Below are 18,678 nucleotides of genomic sequence, written 5' to 3'. Positions count from 1 at the left end.
AAGAAATTGACTCGGCTTTCTCTGTACTCAAGGGTAAACTTTTAAACTGGGGTCAAGTTTTGTGGAAAGCTGTTAATCACTTTGGTCTCCTCTATGGATGTTATCATAAGAGGATTTTAGGTTTAAGAGGTTTGATTGATTTATTATGATAACTCTTATGCATAAAAATGAATAGTCAAGCAGCATTTGCATTCCAATTGCTATTATTTAAAAGTAATCCTGGTTTATTCATTCCAGTGAGGTAAACTCAATCACATTATGAACATTTGACTCCCGTCCAGCAAGGTGATTTGGTGTCATTAGGTACTCATCATATATGAGTTTCACAGGTGGATAAATTATGATCCCCAGTGTTGTTTGTGTGTTAGGAGCTTTGTCCATGTGTACAAACACCTTGGTTATTGGGTATGTATATGGCTGCTTGGGTACACTTATTAAAAACCTATAGTATGCTGATGTGTATATAAAATGATTTAATGGCTTTCCCACAAAGAAGGTCTAATATTTAAATTCTTAACAAAGAGAGTTATTTGGATCTCTCTTGATAGTCATCTCTGGCCAATTTTGACAGTGTGTTCATACATAATATCATTTGGGTTCACTTCTCTATTAATTACTATTATTAATAGAGTTTTTAAAGATTTCTACTTTGCTCACCTTGTTCCCAGCTTTATATATTATTAATTCCCTATTATAAAATGACCACTTGTGTTCTCTTTAGATGATCATTTGCTTTCTTATTAAAGGCATATGTTTTAGGATCTTGTATCTTGCATGTGCAAGGTTACTAGTATTGAACAAGTCTGAACATGCCCAAGGTAATGTTGGTAGTGAGCATGTGCAGTAATTCTAAAGGTTTGACAGTATAAAAGGCAGTGTGCTGACAAGTAGTTGGAAAGTCAGGAGACGGCAAGTAATGTAACCGGGAGAAGTGTGACAGAAATTGGACACCAGCAAGAAGAGCTGCTAAAGAAGAATCAGAAACTGTGGCGAGAGAGAGAAGAAGAAGACCAGAGCAAATGGAGCTGACTGACCAGATATGAGCAGCAACCACGATTAAAGAAGAATACCAAAGAATTTATAAAGCAGCAACAGAGATTAAAAGAACAGGATGTAGAAAGTAAGCCTGTTAGGTTTTTTTAAACTATAATTTTAGTGTAGTCTACTCTACCATAGTATTTAATATATGTATACTTGAAATGTGTGTGTGTATTTTACTTGTATTTACTTATATAAAAAAAGTATAATTTAAGAACTGCTCTCAGTGATGTGTTACAAACTAGCCATTTGTAGCAAAGTGCTTGACTTAGAATCCTTTAAACTGTATAAAAACAACGAGGAGTTAGGTGGCACCTTAAAGACGAACAGATTTATTTGGGCATAAGCTTTTGTGGGTAAAAAACCCACTTCTTCAGATGCATGGAGTGAAAATTACAGATACAGACATAAATATATTGGCACATGAAGAGAAGGGAGTTACCTTACAAGTGGAGAACCAGTGCTGACAAGGCCAATTCAGTCAGGGTGGATGTGGTCCACTCCCAATAATTGATAAAGAGGTGTCAATACTAAAGAGAGGGAAAATTGCTTCTGTAGTGAGCCAGCCACTCCCAGTCCCTATTCAAGCCCAAGTTTGCAAATGAATTGTAGCTCTGCAGTGTCTCTTTGAAGTCTGTTTTTGAAGTTCTTTTGTTGAAGGATGGCTACTTTTAAATCTGTTATTTGAATGTCCAGGGAGACTGAAGTGTTCTCCGACTGGCTTTTCTATGTTATCATTCCTGATGTCTGATTTGTGTCCATTTATTCTTTTATGTAGAGTCTGTCTGGTTTGGCAGAGGGGCATTGCTGGCAGATGATGGCATATATCACATTAGTAGATGTGCCAGTGAATGAGCCCCTGGTGGTGTGGCTAATGTGGCTGGGTCCTATGATGGTGTCACTAGAGTAGATATGGGGACACATTAGGCAACAGCGTTTGTTACAGGGATTGGTTCCTGGCTTAGTGTTTCTGTGGTGTGGTGTGTAGTTGCTGGTGAGTATTTGCTTCAGGTTGGTGCACAGTTGGTAAGTGAGGACTGGCCTGCCTCCCAAGGTCTGTGAGAGTGGGAGATCATTTTCCAGGATAGGTGGTAGATCGTTGACGATGTGCTGGAGAGATTTTAGCTGGGGGCTGTATGTGATGGCCAGTGGTGTTCTGTTATTTTCCTTGTTGGGCCTGTCCTGTAGTAGGTGATTTCTGGGTACTTGTCTTGCTCTGTCAATCTGTTTCTTCACCCCCAGGTGGATATTGTTAGTTTTAAGAATGCTTGATAAAGATCTTGTAGGTGTTTGTCTCGGTCTGAGGGATTGAAGCAAATGTGGTTGTATTTTAGGGCTTGGCTGTAGACAATGTATCGTGCGATGTGTCTTGGATGGAAGCTGAAGGCATGTAGGTAAGTATAGCGGTCAGTAGGTTTCCAGTATAGGGTGGTGTTTATGTGACCATCACTTATTTGCACAGTAATGTCCAGGAAGTGGATCTCTTGTGTGGACTGGTCCACGCTGAGATTGATGGTGGGGTGGAAACTGTTGAAATCCAGGTGGAATTCTTCAAGGGCCTCCTTCCCGTGGGGCCATATGATGAAGATGTCATCAGTGGTAGCAGATGACAGAACAAGGAGTAATGGTCTCAAGTTGCAGTTGGGGAGGTTTAGGTTGGATATGAGGAAAAGCTTTATCACTAGGAGGGTGGTGAAGCACTGGAATGCGTTACTGTCATAAATATAAAGGGAAGGGTAAACCCCTTTGAAATCCCTCCTGGCCAGGGGAAAGCTCCTCTCACCTGTAAAGGGTTAAGAAGCTAAAGGTAACCTCGCTGGCACCTGACCAAAATGACCAATGAGGAGACAAGATACTTTCAAAAGCTGGGAGGAGAGAGAATAACAAAGGGTCTGTGTCTGTCTGTATGCTGGGTCTTTGCCGGGGATAGACCAGGAATGGAGTCTTAGAACTTTTAGTAAGTAATCTAGCTAGGTATGTGTTAGATTATGATTTCTTTAAATGGCTGAGAAAAGAATTGTGCTGAATAGAATAACTATTTCTGTCTGTGTATCTTTTTTGTAACTTAAGGTTTTGCCTAGAGGGGTTCTCTGTGTTTTGGAATCTAATTACCCTGTAAGATATCTACCATCCTGATTTTACAGGGGGGATTTCTTTATTTCTATTTACTTCTATTTTTTATTAAAAGTCTTCTTGTAAAACACTGAATGCTTTTTCATTGTTCTCAGATCCAAGGGTTTGGGTCTGTGGTCACCTATGCAAATTGGTGAGGCTTTTTATCCAACATTTCCCAGGAAAGGGGGGGGTGCAAGTGTTGGGAGGATTGTTCATTGTTCTTAAGATCCAAGGGTCTGGGTCTGTAGTCACCTAGGCAAATTGGTGAGGCTTTTTACCAAACCTTGTCCAGGAAGTGGGGTGCAAGGTTTTGGGAAGTATTTTGGGGGGAAGGACGCGTCCAAACAGCTCTTCCCCAGTAACCAGTATTAGTTTGGTGGTGGTAGCGGCCAGTCCAAGGACAACGGGTGGAATATTTTGTACCTTGGGGAAGTTTTGACCTAAGCTGGTAAAGATAAGCTTAGGAGGTTTTTCGTGCAGGTCCCCACATCTGTACCCTAGAGTTCAGAGTGGGGGAGGAACCTTGACAGTTACCTAGGGAGGTGACGGAATCTCCTTCCTTAGAAGTTTTTAAGGTCAGGCTTGACAAAGCCCTGGCTGGGATGATTTAGTTGGGGATTGGTCCTGCTTTGAGCAGGGAGTTGGACTAGATGACCTCCTGAGGTCCCTTCCAACCCTGATATTTTATGATTCTATGAATGTAATGCAAATAGAGGACAGGCGCTAGGGGACGAGAGCTGTATGTGATTGAGGTTTGAATGCTTTTTAACTTGCAATAAGGTTTATGTCTGATTTCTATTTTTAGATTATATTGTGTGGTAGACCCAGGCCAGTTGGGTACAGCAGAGTAGTCGAAGGCTAAACAGTTTTCTGTTCCCTGAGTGACCAGAGCAGGGGCTGCGCTAGAGCAATCAGGAACCTGCTAGAACCAGTTAAGACAGGCAAGCTAATTAAGACACCTGGAGCCAATTAAGAATATACTAGAATCAATTATGGCAGGCAGACTAATCAGGACATCTGGTTTAAAACGTACCTCCCATCAGTTAGTGAAGTGTGTGCAAGGAGTGAGAAGGCATGCTGCTGGAGGACTGAGGAATACAAGTGTGATCAGGCTTCAGGAGGAAGATCCTGCTGTGAGGATAAAGAAGGTGATGGGGGGTAGCCTTGGGGAAGTAGCCCAGGGAGTTGTAGCTGTCACGGAGCTGTTACAGGAGACACTGTAGATAGCTGCAATCCACAGGGCCTTGGGCTGGAACCCGGAGTAGAGGGCAGGCCCGGGTTCCCCCCATCCTCCCCAACTCCCTATTTGATATAAGAGGAGTTGACCAGGACTGTGTGTCCCACCAGAGGGGAAGGTCTCTGGCCTGTCCCCCAACCCACTAGGTGGGCCAGCAGAGTCTGCGGTGATTGTTCTCCTCCTTTTCCCCATGCTGGCCAGTGTTGAGGTTAGCCGAGTGAACGGCAGGTTTAAGCCACTGGCAAAAGTGGCCAAACTGAGGGCTGCCGTGAATCTCTGAGGTGAGCAAATCCGCCAATAAGTGCAGGACACACGAAGGCAGAGGAGGAACTTTGTCACAATTATAATAGGGATTATTAGCTTCTTTAATGAAATGATACTTTGTTTTGGAAGATATACTGCCTGTGTCAATCACGTTATCACAAGATTACATCTGTGTCCTCTAGTGTTTCCTTAACGACCCTGGAAACTCAGACCTCCTAAAGAATAGACTAAGGGGGCTATTCAGTGGGTTATTATAAGGGCATCCCCACATTCATTTTTCGAGGTAATAGGGTTCACTAACCACAGGCAAAAGCTTTCCTGCAGCTAGAGCTTAGCTAAAAAATACTGAGACCTAAATAAATAAAATGAGTCCAACTTTTTGTCTTGCACCTAGCAGTAGCAAGTCAGAGTGGTAGCTTTTTTACCCACTTTGCACTGATATAAATGACACAACATGGTGCAGGGCAATGCTGAATTGAGTCCAATATAGTCTTCTTTCAGCAGGTCACCTTGCACTTACATTCCACTGTGGGGCTAGCTCACAGCTCAGCCCAAACCGCAAGATATATTTTTGCAAGAGCTCACCATGCTTAGATAGAGTGATGAGCTCTGCTGCATTCCCCTCATAATGGTGTAGCTTTTTATGTGTAATAATTTTTATATAAACAACTTTTTGACATATACATAAATCAAGATTGAAAAGAGCAATTTTGCAAACAAATACAACTACATGGTCGAGGTGAATTCCTTCCTGAAGCATAAGATTTTTTTTAACTAGTTCTTCTGATAGTGTAGTTGCACAAAGGGACTTGCTGTGGTAGTGTGGGATTTGTTTTAAAAAGCTGTGTTTCTGTACTGTTTTCTTTGTCTCTGACCTTTTAGATGTAAGAATTCAGCTGTATTTCTGTAGGGTGCAGTGATGTGAAAGGATTCAAGATGGAAAATCTAACAGAATGGGAAATAAACTCTGCTGTAACATTTCATGAGGCACCAGATGGTGATACAGCAGATTGTCTTGCTAGTTCTCTTTGTCTGACTGTATTTGTGTTAAAGCTTAGGAAAATGCTTATCGTCAGTTGTGAGGCAGGTTTTTTAGATACTGTGCATATCTTCAGTAATGTCTCTTCTGCTTTATTCTCTCTCTGACTGGTTTATTGCTTAAATGGACTCCTGCTGTCTATTGGTTATACTTTCAAGTAAACTCAACATCAGATAGTGTCAAAATATTACCTGGTATTAGCAGTCCTGTAAGTGAACATTTCAGCACAACCAAGTGTTTTTAAATAACTTATTCCTACCCTGGATGCACTGTAGTCAATTAGGAAATCAGCACTGACTTTGATGGGTCCAGAATCAGGCTTTAGGAATCCATGTTCTTTTTAAGATAAAAGAGAGATACTGGAACTGTGTAAATGATAGTGAAGGAGATGGGAAAGTTGCCTCAGTCAGAGTCACTGGTCTCTTTGTGAGAATGGCAGGTGGTGTTACTAATTGGACAGCCATTTCACCATGGTTTTATCCTATTTCTCAAAGCAGTAATGCACCACCACAGTATCACTTTTCAACTTCTACTTCTTTAAGTCGGGTATTCTGCATCCAGCTATTTCCAATACCATTTATCCCCAATGATGGACCTAAATGATCGTGCAATACTTCTGAACCACTGCAGGCAATGCCCTGAAACTTGATCACACTGAGTAATTTCTGCTGCTTTGTAGGCTGATCCATTTTTTCTTTCCTGCAACAAATTAAAGGTGCCACGTAGCACACCACCATTGCTAAGTATACTGTCTAGATCGTGAAAATCCTGTACTTTGACTAATAGCAATAACCTTCAATTGACCTCTGGCTAAACACTGAAAGTGTAACATTCAGCTCCAGATTTCCTAGACTACCTTTCACTTATGCTTGATTACCCCAGTTCTGCTTGCCATATCCCTTGGAATAAAGGTGGAAGGCCATCTGCACACCAACACTTGAGTCTCATGATTGTTTAAATTGAGTCTTCTTTCCCCAGCCTGCAGGAAGGCAGAATACAACTCTGAGTTCTCAAGAAACCTTGAGAAGTAACAACTGGCAGAAACAGGCCTCTTATTTTTAACAGCAGTACAAAAAGGTAAAGATAAGTGGATGGTTTTCCTTTGCAGGCCATGATCCCTTTCATTTTACAGTGGTAGAACAATGACTGTTATTGACATCATTATGAGTAATGTCCAGAGAATATTTTTTTGTGTGAAAGATCTTCTGTTAAGGAGAGATGTGCTTACTATGGGCTAGACATTCTTCTGTGTAAATGCTCTTAGTCTTAAACAACTTTTGGTGTAATTCAGGCCAAAATGTCCAAACTTTCTGCTGAAAATAAATATATTTTGTACATCATAATATACACATGCTGCATAATTATTGATGCACTGAGGCACATTCTTGTGCCTTTGTCTGATTTATGATTTATTTAATGTCTTCATTTACACAAGCTGTGGGTACCCTCGATAAATGCATGTTACCCGTAGAAAAAACCTAATCTGGGAGCAACATAAAAGAGTTTTAATGAACCCCACTAACAGGGTCTGATCCTGCAAACATTAACATGCGTAAAGTTATGCACATACATGAATAGTCCTATTGACTTCAATAGAACTACTCACATATGTAAAGATAAGCCTGTGTTAATGCAGGATTAGGACAAAAACCACCAACAGAATCTCCTCCAACGACACCCATCTTCCAGTGGGCTGTGCATCCTGCCCTGAAGGTTAACACACTCAGTCTTTTGAAAAGAGAAGCTCCATGATGCCAGGGAGGGCAAGAAACAGTGGGTAGATACAGAGTGTGTACATAGATGTGTCTGGTTTTTGCAATTCTCAGGTGATCTGAGGATTTCAGGAACAGATCCCTTGCCTGAGAAAGATGAAAACACTGCCAGTACATATTCAAGAGTTTTCTCTATCCTATATGTGCTTTTGCTATACAGGGAGCACAAATGGAGTTAGGTGACATCAAAAGAGAGACCTGGTTACGTGTGAGCATGAGCAAGACAGTGGTGATGCAAATGAACAAGAGGAAGGCCTTCAGCGGTAAGTCTAAAATTCACACTTTTGCCTGTTAATGTTACATCCCATTCTTGCTTCAATGCCAAACTGCAAGATAGGGTTCAGAGAAGAGCTACAAGAATGATTAAAGGATTAGAAAACATGTCTTATAGGTATAGACTCAAGGAGCTCAATCTATTTATTTAGCTTAACAAAAGGAAAGTTAAGGGTGACTTGCTTACCATCGATAAGTACATACATGGGGAACAAATACTTGATAATGGCATCTTCAATCTAGGAGACAAAGGTATAACATGATCCAATGGCTGGAAGTTGAAGCTAGACAAATTCATACTGGAAATAAGACATACGTCACTGAGGGTTATTAAACATTGGAACAATTTGCCAAGGGTCATGGTGGAGTCTCCATCACTGGTTATGTTTTAAATTAAGACTGGATTATTTCTTCAAAAGATATGTTCTAGATATTTTGGGGGGTAGTTCTTTGGCCTGCGCTATACAGGCGGTCAGGCTAAACTATTACAACGGTCCCTTCTGGCCCTGAATCTATGAGAGCTGTCTGTGGGAGGAGTTTCAACCATGATTTGTAATTTCTTTGGTTGTTTTAGTATTGTTGATACCAATGGGTTCAATTATTTTATTGATAAGACATCAGATAAGTCAGTTCAATCAGTTTATTAAAACATAGAGAAATCAGCACAAAGAGACAGGTTCATACATTACCAATCTCTGGAGGACAGGCTTATAGCTGAAGTCTGTTCCGAATTTCTTACAACAACTACCTGTTTTTATACCCCACTTGTTTACAACAGATACAATATTCTACAGAATCCTCTTTATTAATTAAAGATCTTTCACACCCCTTCTTATGTAGTTTCCAATTATTTTGCAGGTCACAAGGACATCTGAAGGCATCTTATACGAGTTATCCCTAAAACAGATAACTAGCATTGCCCATATTTGGCAGGCCTTAACAGAATATATATCTTGTTTTTGCCATTTCCCACAAGTATAAGGAACAAGGGGCATACATAGTTTAACTACCCATGTATTTCCACTATAAATTTAAAGCATGCTGGGAGCATGTTTCATAGTTAAACAAGTTAGCAAAAATACAAAGCCTTTTAAAAATATATGATATTGGCTAACAATATCTTGTAAAAATTCACATAATTTAAATGTTTTCTGTATTTATTGGGGGGAAAGTTTCAAATACAGTACTTTTCATAATCTGTGTATCTCAAAGATACATCATCAGAGTTAATTACATTACATCATCAGAGTTAATAAATTATAACACACTATATTTTGAATTCCATGCTTTTCATAAAGCAGCTCAACATTAGTACCCTATATATTCTTACTTCATTGTAACTGCACAAATTGCTGCGGGACTTGGGAGTTTTATCCATAGTAACTCTCAAATCTCTTTCCTAGTCAGTATGCAGGAAGGCAGCTACTCCCATTTAAAACTCCTCTTTCTTCATTGTTTGCTACAGTATATGACTGGTTAGAGTCATTAATCTGTATTGAACTGCTGATTTCTGCAAATATTCCACCAATAACTTCTCTCTCACGTCTTGCAGTTCTGTTAATTAGGGTTGCCCTTTTCATATTATTTTTATTTTAATTTGTAGGCCACTTGCTAATTGTTTTTTTTCCCTACAATGGTTGCATGTACTTTTCTAGTAATTGCTACATCGTCCTTAAATGCTGCTTAAAAATGAAGTACATAATTCAAAGTGTGCTTTTTCCCCAATGCCCATCTAGGTGTTAATATAAATTCAGTTGGCACAGCTCTGCATTGATGATTTAGTACTGACCCCCAGAAGAAGTTCAGTTTCTTAACCGCTCAGAAACTATAGTAAAGGGCATGGTATAAGAACCTGAACAGAATAGAACAGAATCATTCTGCTCTGAGGTCAAGAATTTATTTAATTCCCTTCCTTGTATATTAATGGATTACCTTTTCCCCATAACATGTCTTTCCCTTGATATATTTTTAAATTCCCCTTAACCCTTTCAGTAGTATTAACTCATTCTCATTTGTTTCAGAGTAACAGCCGTGTTAGTCTGTATTCGCAAAAAGAAAAGGAGTACTTATGGCACCTTAGAGACTAACCAATTTATTTGAGCATGAGCTTTCGTGAGCTACAGCTCACTTCATCGGATGCATACTGTGGAAAGTGTAGAAGATCTTTTTATATACACACAAAGCATGAAAAAATACCTCCTCCCACCCCACTCTCCTGCTGGTAATAGCTTATCTAAAGTGATCGCTCTCCTTACAATGTGTATGATAATCAAGTTGGGCCATTTCCAGCACAAATCCAGGTTTTCTCACCCCATCACACACACAAACCCACTCTCCTGCTGGTAATAGCTTATCTAAAGTGACCACTCTCCTTACAATGTGTATGATAATCAAGGTGGGCCATTTCCAGCACAAATCCAGGGTTTAACAAGAATGTCTGGGGGGAGGGGGAGAGGAAAAAACAAGGGGAAATAGGTTACCTTGGATAATGACTTAACCACTCCCAGTCTCTATTCAAGCCTAAGTTAATTGTATCCAATTTGCAAATGAATTCCAATTCAGCAGTTTCTCGCTGGAGTCCGGATTTGAAGTTTTTTTGTTGTAAAATAGCGACTTAGTGGTTCTTTTGTGTGGTATGTGGTTGCTGGTGAGTATTTGCTTCAGGTTGGGGGGCTGTCTGTAGGCAAGGACTGGCCTGTCTCCCAAGATTTGTGAGAGTGTTGGGTCATCCTTCAGGATAGGTTGTAGATCCTTAATAATGCGTTGGAGGGGTTTTAGTTGGGAGTTGAAGGTGACGGCTAGTGGCGTTCTGTTATTTTCTTTGTTAGGCCTGTCCTGTAGTAGGTGACTTCTGGGAACTCTTCTGGCTCTATCAATCTGTTTCTTCACTTCCGCAGGTGGGTATTGTAGTTGTAAGAATGCTTGATAGAGATCTTGTAGGTGTTTGTCTCTGTCTGAGGGGTTGGAGCAAATGCGGTTGTATCGCAGAGCTTGGCTGTAGACAATGGATCGAGTGGTGTGGTGTGGATGAAAGCGGGAGGCATGTAGGTATGAATAGCGGTCAGTAGGTTTCCGGTATAGGGTGGTGTTTATGTGACCATCGTTTATTAGCACTGTAATAAAAAAAACTCAACCCCCCCCCCAAAAAAAAAAAGATCAGCATCCATTTGAGCACCCAAGTAAAGTAAGGACCGGAGTTTCAGAAGTGGTGGTCAGAGATCACACAGTGCATCACAGGCTTGCAAGAGCTCTACTTTCTTTGGAGTGTGGTTCTAACTGGCTGGACATAACAAGAGTTTCACAGCACCCTGCCTAGACTCTGTCTGGAAAGCTCATTCCTTAAAGGCACTGCCCCAAATACTACAGTCCCAATGAGGTCCTGGACTGATCGTGAATCATTCATAAGAAAGATTAAGAAGAGGTAAGCAGTTCTGACGATGGAGGGAGCCTTGAACAACAAGGAAACCAAAGGAGAATTTTGTTATGTTTGGATCCAACAGAGAAGGAGATGGAGCTCAGAGAATCCACAGTCAAATCATGTTAGGGAGGATGATAGTAAGGGAAGCAGACCTCTTAAACTGATGATTTTAGAAACTTCTAGCAGGAGGGGCCCGATTCCGTTCCCAGTTGAATCAATAGGAATGTTGCCATTGTCTTCAGTGGTAACAGGTTTAGGCTAATATACAGAAGCAGAGGGGAAGGAAGGGTGATCCAGTGGACATACTGTATTTAGGTTTTCAGAATGCCTTTGGCAAGGTCCCACACCAAAGACTCTTAAGCAAAGTAAGCTGTCAGGGGATAAGAAGGAAGGTCCCCTCCTAGATCAGTAACTGGTTAAAAGATAGGACACAAAGGGTAGGAATAAGTGGTTAGGGAAGTAAATAGTGGTGGTCCCCCTTGGACAAGTACTGTTCAACATATTCATAATCTGAGAAAAGGGAGTAAACAGTGAGGAGGCAAAATTTAAAGATGATGCAAAACTACTCAAGAAAAGTCCAAAGAAGACTGAAGAGTTACAAAGGGATCTCACAAAACTGGGTGACTGGGTAACAAAATGGCAGGTGAAATTCAATGTGGATAACTGCAAACTAATACACACTGGAAAACATAATCCCAACTATTCATATAAAATGATGGGATCTAAATTAGCTGTTACCACTCAAGAAAGACCTTGAAGTCATTGTGGATACTTTTTTGGAAACAGCTGCTCAATGTGTAGTGGCAGTCAAAAAAGCAAACTGAATGTTGGGAATCATTAGGAAAGGGATAGATAATAAGACCGAAAATAACATACTGCCTCCATATAAATCCATAGTACGCCCACATCTTGCATCGTGCATGCAGATCTGGTCGCCCCAACTCAAAAAAGATATATTGGAACTGGAAAAGGTACAAAAAGGATGACAAAAATTATTAGGGGTACAGAACAACTTCCTCACAAGCTGTTAATAAGAACATAAGAATGGCCCTATTGGGTCAGACCAAAGGTCCATCTCGCCCAGTATCCTGTCTTCTGACAGTGGCCAGTGCCAGGTAATGAATGAACGGAGGGAGTAATCATCAAGTGATCCATCCCCTGTTGCTCATTCTCAGCCTCTGGCAAACAGAGGCTAGGGACACCATTCCTACTCACCCTGTCTAATAGCTATTGATGGACCTATCCTCCATGAATTTATCTAGTTCTTTTTTGACCCCTGTTATGGTCTTGGCCTTCACAACATCCTCTGGCAAGGAGTTCCACAGGTTGACTGTGCATTGTTGTGAAGAAATACTTATTTTTATTTGTTTTAAACCTGCTGTCTATTAATTTCATTTGGAACTTTTCAGCTTGGAAAAGAGATGATTAAGAGGGACATGTGCCCCATCCCCTAATCATTTCCATTGTCCTCTGCTGGACTCAATTTGTCCCTATACTTTTGGTGGGGGGGGGGACCAAAACTGGATGCAATACTCCAGATGTGGCCTCACCAGTGCTGAATAGAGGGGAATAATCACTTCCCTCGATCTGCTGGCAATGCTCCTACTAATGCAGCCCAACATGCCATTAGCCTTGTTGGCAACAAGGGCACACTATTGACTTATATCCAGCTTCTCGTCCACTGTAATCCCCAAGTCCATCAATGGCTATTAGCCAGGATGGGCAGGGATGCAAACACATGATCTGAAGTGTCCCTAGCCTCTGTTTTCCAGAAGCTGGAAATGGGCTACAGAGGATGGATCACTTGATGATTACCTGTTTTGTTCATTCCCTCTGAAGCACCTTGCATTGGCCCCTGTCTAAAGACAAGATACTGTGCTAGATGGACCCAGTATGACTGTTATATTCCATGCATGCAGAAAATACCCAAAAATAGGGTTTCAAGAATGTGTTAAAACAGGGAATTAATTGAGTGACGTGAATGATGTGATTTGAATAAGAATTTGTTTACTTTACCCTAATCGCCCCTGACAAACAATGATTGCTTAATATCCTGATGGCATCTATGAGCAGGCTAACATAAGCAAAAGGAGTTGTTGGATGAGAAGGTGACTGATTCTATAACCTTGGCTGTGCAACCTTGCAGTGAATCACCCCAAACTGAGACTACTTAATCCCCTCAGTAAAGGGATCAGAAGCGGGAAAGCAGCTGTAAGGAAGACCTGGCTAAAACATAGGATTTCTGGTTTGTGAGAAATTTAAATATTTGAAACTTGGTTTAGTTCCAATTAAAAATATATATATATTCTAAATCCTCACACTGGAAATCCTGAAAACATTTTGTTTTGGAAACACTGGCACATGGTGTTTCTGAAACAAAATATGCTCCACAGGACCAGCTACTGAAACTGAGTCCAAGTCTACACTTACAAGCTTACAGTGACACAGCTGCACCAATACAGCTGTGCCACTGTAAGAGCACTCAGGTAGCCACATTATGCTGACAGGAGAGCGCTCGCCCATCGACATAATAAAACTGTCTCAACAAGCAATGGTAGCTGTGTCGGCAGGAGAGTGTCTCCCACCAGAACAGCACTGCGCATATGAGTGCTTATGCCAGCAAAATGTATGTTCGCTCAGGGCAGTGTTTTTTCACACCCCTGAGTGACAAGTTTTGCCATCATAATTGCTAGTGTAGACATGGCCTGACATTGTTAATTTCACATGAAAAGAATGCAAGAATGTCAAGTCAGCAGCTTCCAGAGTTGCCAAGTTTGGTAGCTCTGGGACAGTCCCCCATATAGATTATCCTGGAACTGGGTATCCCAGAGCTTCAAGGCTCTTGGGCCAGTCAGTGTGGTGGGGCTACTCTAGAGCTATGGCTTGACGCTTGAGGCTCCCAGCAACCTTCCAGGTGCGTTGGCAGGGTACTAGAATCATGCCTGTGATTGAACAAAATTTTGTCAAACCCAGCTGGCTTTTGAGACATCTTGTGCTCAATTAACTGGCATTTTCCAACAAAACTCTATTTTTGTCATACTTTCCAGCCACCTCTAATCTAACATTTGGCCTGAGTTTGACTCCACAACCCACTTGTGTTAGTGTCTCTGTTATCCTCATATGTATCATGGCTGAATCCTCATGCCTGTGTATGGGCCTGATACAAAGTCCATGGAAATCAGTGAAGAGACTCCCTTTGACTACCATGGGCTTTGGGTTATACCCTCAATAACTAGCACTTAGGCTTGTGTACTGGGCTTGTGCCACTTTGTGGCATTTGGTTTCGTTTTTGTCCTGGCCTAGCCTTTCTATACCACACATCTTATTATTGTGGCTGAGCAATGGCCATGCTTTTGCTGCCCAATGAGCACTGTGATGAGAACTTTCTTACAAAATGGTGTCTAATACTCTTTCCTTTTCACATGATGCAACTGAGATCTCCCTCACTTTTGGAAAAGAAGCCTCCCTCTCTCTATGCATTTTGTAGGTTTGATATACTGTCCTCCACAAATACAATGTATGCCCCCCCAAGTTTCCAATCTATAGAATATATCCAACAGCTTTGACATACCCTTAGAGACAGGTATGTGTGTACACACACAATAGTATCACACTATCAGATCTATCAACACCTCTAAATCTGTACACCTCTTTAAAAATATCTTTGAATTGCACAGAAAATATTTACATACTCACTATTCTGGCAAACATGGAGCCAGGTATAAACCAAGAATGCAGTTTTACTGTAACTGGCTCTAGTGTGATACAGGATTACATAGATCATAAAGTAGTTTTGGATAAAGTCTATTAACTGTCCTTGAGGGAGAGGGAAAGGAGTCCAGCCATGTCTTATGTTTACACTGAAACATTAAAAAGTAATATACAGTCACTCACATCTCTGCTTTCTGGTGAAAACTCAAACTGTAAATTCATTCTCTTATAACCAGAAAATTAAATCAGGTATCTTTGCAGAGTGAACAAAGTGACCTTTGATCCATGACAACTAGCAGAAAATCAAATTAAGCACCACATGGTCTTTGACTCTGTTGCTCATTAGATCAGTTCAGGGACTGAAGGAGAGTAAGGAAATTTTGGTTATTAAACTCTATCTCAGACCCTCATGCAGTAGATTTCTCCTCTTTCTCCCAGGGCAGAGACTCTTATTCTATCCAACAGGCAAGTTGCAACTGTCACATTGCCAAAGAGATAGGATTGTTTATTGCAAACATCTCTTACTTTGATTGGGAATAAGAAATGTTTCTTTGTATTCAAAACTCTGATTTGCTTCTCTGAATTCCTTCTCTGTGCTTACACCACAGGAAGGAAATCAGGACAGAAAGATGTTTACCTTTTATTTCCATTTTCTTGTCCTAGGCTTCTGCTATCAATAAGTTGCTACTGAATATGAACAAAAGAAACTACAATCATTACAGTCTCCCTCTGGATTTCCTTTTTTTCTGTAGTATACACTATGATTTTTACTCAGACAATATGGTCCTTAGTATTTAAAGCCAATAATTTAGGCGATACTATTTTGAGAGAGGGAATAGGATCACTTCCCAGGGGATACCTTACATTCCTGGATCTTACTTGAATCCTGCTCCCATTGAAATCAAATGCAAAACTCCCATTGAAGTAATTCTTCAGGGTCAGGCCACTGGCTTTTAGGAGAGCTGGTCAGGTTTTTCGGATAGAAATTTTGCTGAAAATTAATATTTGTTTTCTTTTTCACAATTGTTAACAGAAAATCTTGACTTTTCATTGGAAAACCAAAAAACAAAACCAAAAAAAAAAACCTACTGAAAACTACTCAAATTGTCAAGTTTTGGGTTTTCAGTTTTGCAACAAAAAAATAAAGGAAGGCAGACACTTTCCATAAAAATTGTTTACTTAAAAATCCAGTTTTCTGCTATCAAGGTTTGATAGCATTTTTGAACAGCACTATGCTTCAGTTGTTCCAAACAACATTCCAGAGCTGTATTACTTTTAGCTAAAAGTTTATTTTGGTGCAGATTCTGTTAACTGTAGAAGTCTTATTCCCCAACAGCCTACGAAGGAAGGGTCACACTGAATCAGACCAATGACCTATCTATCCTAGTGTCTATTACTCCAACAGTGGCCAATACCAGGTGCTTCAGAGGGATGAAAAGAACAGGGCAATCATCAAGCGATCCATTCCCTGTTCAGTCCCAGCATCTGGCAGCCAGAGGTTAAAGACACCAGGAGCATGGGGCTGCATCCCTGATCTGGGCTAATACACATTGATAGACCTATCTTCCATGAACTTGTCTAATTCTTTTTTGAACCCAGTTATACTTTTGGCCTTAACAACATCTCCTGGTAACAAGTTCCACAGGTTGACTGTGTTGTGTGAAGAAGTACTTCCTTATGTTTGTGTTTTAAACCCACTGCCTATTAATTTCATTGGGTGACCTCTGGTTCTTGTGTTATGTGAAGGGGTAAATCATACTTCCTTATTTACTTTTGCCACACCATTCATGATTTTATGTAGCTCTATAATATTGCCCCCTTAGTGGTCTTGCTTGTAAGCTGAAGAAGTCCCAGTATCTTTAATCTCTCCTCATATGGAAGCGGTTCTATGCACCTAATCTTTTTTTTTTGTTGCCCTTCTGTATACTTTTGCCAGTTCTAATATCTTTTTTGAGATGGGCTGACCAGAACTGCACACACTATCCAAGGTGTAGGTGTACCCTGGATTTATAGTGGCATTATGTTATTTTCTGTCTTAGTATCTGTCCCTCTCCTAGTGGTTAATATTCTGTTCACTTTTTTGACTGCTGCTGCACACTGAGCAGATGTTTTCAGAGAACTAGCCACAGTGATTCTAAGATCTTTCTTGAGTGGTAAGAACTGTTTAGACCTGTAGCAAGGCAATGACTCACCGTTGCAGCACCTCCTGCTAGTCATCCTGGGAATTAGCCCTTCCAACCCCAAGCACGCTCTGCAGGCCATTATCTTGCTTGCCGCTGGCACCCATGTCCCTCCCGGACCCTGGTGACCCTTTGCCTTGGGGTGCTGCCCCCTGGCAGTGTCACCACACTCTGGGTCTCCCCTCCCAGGGGAACCCCCCCAACCCTTTATCCCCACCTTGCCTCAGTGGCTACTGACGGTCATATCTAGCCCCCACACCCACTGGGGCAGACTGCAGTCTGTAAACCACTTATCAATGTGGCACAGGGGTTTGGACCTGCTGCCTTTGCCTAACCCCAGGCTACACCTCTGTAGCCTCAATACCTGTTTTGGGCCTTATCCAAGGCCTCAGCCTGGGGAGTTGCCAGGCTGGAACTCCCCAGCCCCTCTTGCCTTTCCCCAGAACTGGTCTACTCGGGTAACCTGCTCAGCTCCCAGGCAGCCAGATCCACCTCTCTCCACAGCTAGAGAGCTAGTAGCCCTTTTATAGGACCAGCTGTGGCCTGACTGGGGCGTGGCCCGAGCTGTGGCTGCTTCCCCAATCAGCCTAGCCTATTGGCTCCCTGGGGCAGCCCTTTCCCAGGGCTGTTTTAACCCCTTCAGGGCCGGAGCAGGTGACCACCCCGCTACAAGACCCCATCATTTTCTATATATAGTTGGGATTATGTTTTCCAATGTGCATTACTTTGTATTTATCAACATGGAATTTCATCTGCCATTCTGTTCCCTAGTTACACAGTTTTGTGAGATTCCTTTGTAACTCCTCAGTCTGCTTTGGACTTAACTATCCTGAGTAATTTTGTATCAGCAATTTTTGCCACATCACTGTTTATCCCTTTTTCCAGCTCACTTATGAATATATTGAATTGCACTCTTCCCAGTACAGATACCCGTGGGACAGTACTATTTACCTCTCTCCATTCTGAAAACTGGCCATCTATTCTATCCTTTGTTTCCTGTCTTTTAACCAGCTACTGGTCCACAGGAGGACTTTCCCTTTTATCCCACAACTGCTTACTTTTCTTAAGAGCCTTTGGTGAGGGACCTTGTCAAAGGCTTTCTGAAAGTCCAAGTACACTATATCCATTGGATCACGCTTGTCCATTTGTGTTTGACCCCCTCAGTCTTGTGGAAGTTAGAGGGACTACTGTCATATATGGAGTTAGTAAGTAAAAAGTGTTTTCAAAGGTATCAGAATTTGGCCTTTTGTGATGAAGCTGCTTCTAAAAACTGGATTCGAAATTTTACCTGGTGTGTTGTACCTACAAGTCAGTATTCTAATGGCTCATCCCTTCTGTTCAGCTTTTTTGCTATCAATTCAATTCTTCCTTCAGTGGATGTCTGCTGTAGCTAGCTGCATTTTGTGCAGATGAACGAGTATTTGCTCAAATATTTTTTGAATTCCTATAGATTCTCCCAGCCAAATTTCTTCCATACTGGGGTTCAGAGGGTGGCAACCCAGGTTAAAAACATTTTGAAAATGTTTCTACCATGCCAAATATGTAGGCTGATCAGGTCACCCTATGAATCTGGTTCTCTTTTGCCTCTACAGAGCCCTAAGGATTCGGACTAGGTCCCATACAGTAACCTT

General features: G+C 41.3%; 1 long non-coding RNA gene across 1 annotated transcript in view; it reads left to right on the top strand.

Moving 5' to 3' along the window:
• Positions 1–928: 928 nt before the first annotated feature.
• Positions 929–18,678, top strand: part of LOC311518930 — an 88,758-nt gene continuing 71,008 nt past the window's right edge. The window contains exons 1-2 of the long non-coding RNA XR_014711147.1: positions 929–1,120; positions 7,626–7,728. This is a non-coding gene — a long non-coding RNA (uncharacterized lncRNA). The remainder of the gene's footprint in view (positions 1,121–7,625; positions 7,729–18,678) is intronic.

Source organism: Lepidochelys olivacea (genome assembly GCF_965140295.1).
Source record: "Lepidochelys olivacea isolate rLepOli2 genome assembly, chromosome: 3".
NCBI lineage: Eukaryota > Metazoa > Chordata > Testudines > Cheloniidae > Lepidochelys > Lepidochelys olivacea.
Note: the sequence above shows the minus strand (reverse complement) of the source record. Positions and strands in the feature narration are given on the sequence as shown.